This window comes from Quercus robur, chromosome 11 (assembly GCF_932294415.1).
Source record: "Quercus robur chromosome 11, dhQueRobu3.1, whole genome shotgun sequence".
Classification (NCBI taxonomy): Eukaryota; Viridiplantae; Streptophyta; class Magnoliopsida; order Fagales; family Fagaceae; genus Quercus; species Quercus robur.
Genome location: NC_065544.1, coordinates 29,240,646 through 29,247,287, shown reverse-complemented (window position 1 = coordinate 29,247,287; position 6,642 = coordinate 29,240,646).

Sequence of the window (6,642 nt, the reverse complement as noted above, 5' to 3'; positions counted from 1 at the left end):
TATTCCAATCATAGACTTCTCCTAAGTCAAATTTAATTTCAATAAATACCCTACTTAGGGGTTCATTCTAAAATAATAATTCATCATAATAAACAGTGGCAGCGCCATCTTATGGCTAGGGTGGTCCTTACCTTTAAAAAAAAAAAATTATATAATAATTTTATATTTTATATTTATTTACCTTTAAAAAATTTTTTGGGACCACTCTAAATTTTTTTAATGCCAATAAAATTAAATTTTGGTCCATCATTTGAGCAACTTAACAATATATTAGGGTCTTTCAAGCAAAAAGGAAAAAAAAATAACTAAAATCTAAAAAAAAAAAAAATTATAATAAAACTACTACAGGCTAGACAGTAACTTGATTCCTTCAACTAAGCACACTGTCTAATGCAACACAATTTTCAACATTTTATTATTTTTTATTACAATATTATTTTTCCTCACTAGACATATATTACTTACTTCTCATTTTTTAATTATTTTTTCTTAACCACACACGTCTTCTGTCTCCTCGATTTTTACACTTCATACTTTTAAATTTTATCACATCTTCATTTACACTTTTACATCAACACTTTGCCTTCCTCCTTGTTCATAACTTCTGTGTCTTCTACTAGTACCAGTGTGACAGTGCCTCTTCTCAAGTTTTGAGCCTTAAATTTCTCAACACAATTTTTTTTAGTTGTACAGGTACTTTTGTTCATTTTTTTTTCTTTTCTTTTTTTTCCTTTTGAGGTTTTTTGGTTTACAGAATGCAAATTTGTTTTGGTTAAAAAAAAATTTTTTTTTTTTTTAAGCACAAACTTCATGCCGGCTGAATCTTGAATTTCGGCTGATATTTATCGAAACATCACAAAATACCCAAAATCGACCGGAATGACTCGAAATTTTTTCCGAAGTGGAATAGGGTGGGTTACTATTCCGGTTTGTTTACCGACACAGTATTTTCTAGCCGTTACAGCCGGAACGGAATTGAATTAATAACATTGAATCAAACCTAATTACCTAAAGGCTAAAAAGAAATAAGATTGTGTAATTTATGCTTCCTAAGGAACACCCTGAACAAAATTCCTGTACAGGTACTTTTGTTCATTTCATTTTTTTCCTTTTGAGGTTTTTTGGTTTACAGAATTGAAATTTGTTTTGGTTTTAAGAACATTTTTTTTTTTTTTAAGCACAAACTTCATGTCGGGCGAATCTTGAATTTCGGCCGGTATTTACTGAAACATCCCGAAATACCGAAAATAGACTGGAATGACCCGAAATTTTTTCCAAAGTGGAATAAGGTGGGTTATTGTTTCGGTTTGTTTACCGGCATGGTATTTTCCAGCCATTACGGCCGGAACGGAATGAAATTAATAACATTGAATCAAACCTAATTACCTAAAGGCTAAAAAGAAATAAAATTGAGTAATTTATGCTTTCTAAGGAACACCCTGAACAAAATTTCTGGAGCCGCCACTGCTCCAAGGATATTGATTAATGTTTGTCAAGGTATATGATTTTTAAAATGAGCGTTAAAGTATATGTTTTGTGATATATTGGAGCAAAATCAATGCATTTACCGGTTGTTTCCTCATATAGTGATAGCTAGTCATACTTTTTGACCTGCATAAAATCTTACCTAGGAAGTCTGTCTAATAATTACAAGAAAATAACAGCGCATTTTGTTACAGAAAATGAGCGAAGACTGCTATAAATAAATTCTACTAGATAGGGAAAAGATACCCTCCCGTGATTTGGGATTTTGACAAAACTTCAAAGATACCCTCCTATGATTAGGAGTGAATTTCACTTAACTTAATCAGTAAAGTTATTTGTTGTTGAATCAGAAATTCAGAGTTTAATATTCGCCTACACAAAAAACAATAAGTGTATTGGTCGTATGATAATAAACAATCATAATAATGGAGCCAATGGCAGCTTTAGGAATTTTTTCTAGGGCATCAGTAAGAAGATGTATTTTGGGCAAAAGGTAAATTATACGGTCTACGTGAGTTTCATATTTCAAATTTGTCCATAATACTAACAAAAGAATAACAAATAAACTATAAATTCGGTTGCCATATTGTTTATTAATACAATGAACATATTAATTATTGTTGCTGAGATTAAATTTTGAAAATCATCTATTATTTCTAAATACAATAAACATATTAATTATTGTGTTAAGTGAATTTTAATTATTACTGTTTAAAATATTTTTATTTATTAGTTTCTACACTCTTTTACAATTATTTTATTTAACAATTCGACTCAACTTTGATAAGATTCTCCACAAAAAAATAAAATAAAATAAATTAACAAATATTGATAACTATTATTCTTTGTAATTGTAGGAAAATTTTTGTTATATATGTGAACATTTGTTTTTTTTTCTTCACTCAATCACTCTCCTGTCTCATGCCCCTTGTCTAAGTTTGTTTTTAGAATCACCCTCTATCTTTTTTTTTTCCTTTTTTTTTTTTTTTTTTTTTTTTTGAGAATGTCTCTATCTAATTGTTTAATTGTCTTTTAGTGTTAATATTTGGTACCCACGGATTGAATGGCCCATGCCCCCATTCCCCACTTAACAAATTACAAATTAAAAGCACATTCAGATTCAGCCACTCCACTTATGTATTCATTCAAAAGTATAAATTAATTGAAAAGTGTTATGTCCCAACATTTTCACAAGTGTCGTGTCCATAGGATTTTCACAACACTTGCACAACAAATCTTAAATGATAAGTTGTTATTGATTTTAATTTGAAACCACCACTGAAATTATTTTTTCCCAACAATAACAACAATAACAACTTGCCAATTAAGATTTGTTATGAAAGTATTATGAAAATGTTGTGGACATAACATTAATTATAACTTTATTTGTAACGACAGATTGTTAAGAAAGTCATATTCAAGCTTATATAAGTTGGGCTTAAAAAAATAATAATTAGATATTAAAATTTTTATTTTAGAGGGTTTAAATGAAAAATAAATTTTATATATATATATATATATATGTATGTATATATTACTGTGTTAGGCAGGCTATAAATTAATAAGGAATATTCAATTTCCAGTAAATTAACCATGACCACCGGGACAACTTATTTGGTGGGTGGTATATATATATATATAATAATTAGATTCAAACTTGGAGCATTTTTTGTTTGAGAAACTTCATCATAGGCAGTAACCTTGGACTCTTCCACCAATAAAATCGTAATGGTTATGCAGCCATAAATAACTTCTTATGCTAATTAAGTAATACTTGGGTTATCTTAGTTGTCGTTTTGTATTTGGGTCAATCCCAGTGCTTTTAATTTTAAATTTATCTACTAATAATAATCATTTGTTTTACTTTTCTATTTTGAACTATATAAGATTCATCTAGAAAAGCACATGCTTTCCGTTAGGCCGTTATCCAAGCTAACTCTAATCACGGGAAACACAATGACCATGATCTTAGGACCCAGCCAGGTGGATGCGGTGACATCAAACGATTTTATTTTCCTCGACATTCAATTTCATAATTTGCTGACTTGTACCACTTTCCGTTGATTTCTCTTAATTGCACAAATCAACAAATAAATCATCAAATTAAGTGTGCAAATAATTATGTCCCATGAGGGAAGTTAAAGTAAATTCACTGCTTGCAAAAAAAAAATATCACTTTTTTTTCTTTTTTTCAGTAGGAAATAACACATATCACTTTCTAAGGACCTTACGATACACGCCATGTTAATAAAAAAATAATAATAATAAAATAAATAAAAGATGAAGAAGAAGAGAAGAATGCATCGTAGGTAATACATGATTGATAGCAAACCTTTTATTTTTATATATATATATATATATATATATTCCTTATTTACAGAATTACAGTTGAAAAAGTATACTAATTTTTCAATAAACTATCACTACAAGTTATGGTATCAAATCATAGCCACATGTAAAGTTTGTGATTTTTTTATTTTATTTTATAGATATAATAGAATTCATTCATATCATTCACATTTGTTCCAGGTTTAAGCAAACAATTTTACCAATTAACTTACGTGAAACCTATAAAATTTGTGATATTATAATAACTTCTATGCTCCAATTGTTTTGGCGTCAAATCCTTTATTTTTGTGTATTCAGATATATTCCTGAAAAAAAAGATCTATTCCTGAAAACATTTTTAGGCATTAATTTGCCAATTACGAAAAATTAAAAAAATTTCTTATATTTTTATATAGATACTAAAAATTAACTTTAATTATTTGTTTTAAAATATTATTATGGAATAACTAAACTCAACTCGAGAAATAAGCATAATTCCAGTAAAATCAACGAAAGTTACACAAATAAGTAAAATCAAAATAAGAGTGTAACAAAACGAAAAATATTAAAACAATTAGTATAAACTATCAACTAAACTTCAACAAATTTTAAAGAAAATACTCAACTTAAAGAAGGAAATATATATATATATATATATATATAAAAGTACTTAAAATATTTTTGTGCAATATTTAAAATTTTGAGAGCAAATCTTGAAATCCTGAGCTATATTTAGCTATTTTCAAAGCTATTATAGTCATTTAAGTATTTTTGAAGGAATAATTTTGTCATGTTTGTAGTTTAGGGTTATTTCAAACATATTGGATATTTTTAAGAGATTTTGATTATTTTGGAGGTTTGAAGGATATTTTGTATATTTAACAGGTTTGGAGATATTTTTGTCATATTAGAGGTGTATATGGTATTTTGATTATTTTGGTTATTTTAGGAATATTTGTTTTTTTTTTTTTTTTTTTTTTTTTTTTTTTTTTTTTCCATTTTATAAGTACCCAAGATATTTTTGTCATTTTAACAGGGATTGGGAGGAGCGTGCTTGTCATTTTAGAATTTAAAGGGTTTTTTCAGTCATTTTGAAGGTTTCAAGGGTTATATTTGACGTTTGAGGGTAATTTGGTTATCTTGAATATTTTGGAGGTATTTATGTCATTTAATAAATCTTTAGGGGGCATTTTGGTCATTTTAAATTTTTTAGGGGGGCATTTTGCTCATTTCCAATTTTGTAAGGGTATTTTGGTGATTTTCAAGATTTTACAAGTATTCTATCATTTTGGAGTTTTCCATAGTATGCTTTCCGTTTTGGAGCTTTTAGAGGAAAGTGGAGCATGATTTTTACTTTGATGCAAAGTGAATAACCTTACCATGGCTTGACATGCCGTGAATCCTCTAGAAAGATAGGGATTTTGATGGTTTTTTTTTTTTTTTTTTTCGTCATTTTGGAGTTTTTCAATTTTTGTTAAAAGGGAAATGAATAGAAAATTCTCATGTCTACATTACACAATAGCCATAGGCAGATTTTAAGTCATATCACAATGAATTTGGAAAATTTTATTTCAAATATCAATAAAAACACAAAAGGCATCATTCTTGAATAAAAAACTTCTTGCACTAGTTTAATCAGATACTATTTAATTGATTATAGATAGATTTTTTTTTTTTTAGATAGAATATTATAGCTGATGCTGAACTAAAATCGAACCATCTCCAATTTGTCCATAAGAGTTGTTCAGGACCCAAAAGGTTAACCCAACATAAGAAGGTCGTCCACCGTCAAAAGGTCATTCATGGGTATGCAGGTCGTTCATCAGGAAAGCGCCTGGATGACCTCTCAACACTTAGAAAATTTTCAGAATAGATTTATGTACAAAAGCTTATAATTCAAACCACGTTCTACTATTTCAAAATATGAGTAAAATCCTTGTTCTTTGCTATAACTTCCCACTCAGCTCTTAACTTCCAATGGCAGTTGTAGAAGATAAGATTGAACATTCTAACTATTAAGTTTGAACTTTCTAACTTCCATACACATTGAGGAAGTTACCAAACAAGTAAACACTCAAAAGCTCATTATATAAGGACTCATCCACATCAAATGAAAGTAAGTTTCCACTATCCCAAAGTTGGGATTCTTGAGTTCTAGAGAGTAAAACTAACTTAAGCATTAGAGGGTTCTTGGCCGATTCACCCCGGTCATTGTCGTTTGTGGGAAAGATTAAATTTGTGATTTGCAATTTATCTTTCTTAGACGAAAGACTGTATGGTCTGGACAAGGTCAATGACCACTAGTCCAAGCCATCAGGAGAGTGGGAACACTTCTAGCCACCCCAACCATGCTTACCAGTCAGCACCTACCACACAACTACCTTCCATCCAACAAAAACAATATATGGTAGCCGCCATGGCAGAATTAACCTATTAGAATCAAGAGCTAACCTGAAAGATCAACCAAAGGAGGCAACATCATGAACAATGCGTGGAAGGACAAGCTCAGAGTCAAGAAGTTAGAGGAGAAAATGTTGAGTGTGAGAACCACTCAAGGGGTACTGCTTCACAAAGGGTGCCACACTTGGAGAAGGAGATGGATCAAATGAAGAGAGTCATGGATGAGATGAGGGAGAACATGCGAAAGACAAATCACGTAGATGATTTAGTTCATTGAACTGATTCCCCTTTTATAGCTTCCATCAGTAGTCATCCCCTACCTTCCAAGTTCAAGATGCCTTCCTTGGATTTGTATGATGGAACACGCGATCTGTGTGATCACATAGCAACCTTTAAGACCACAATGCACTTTCAAGAAGTTCTAGATGA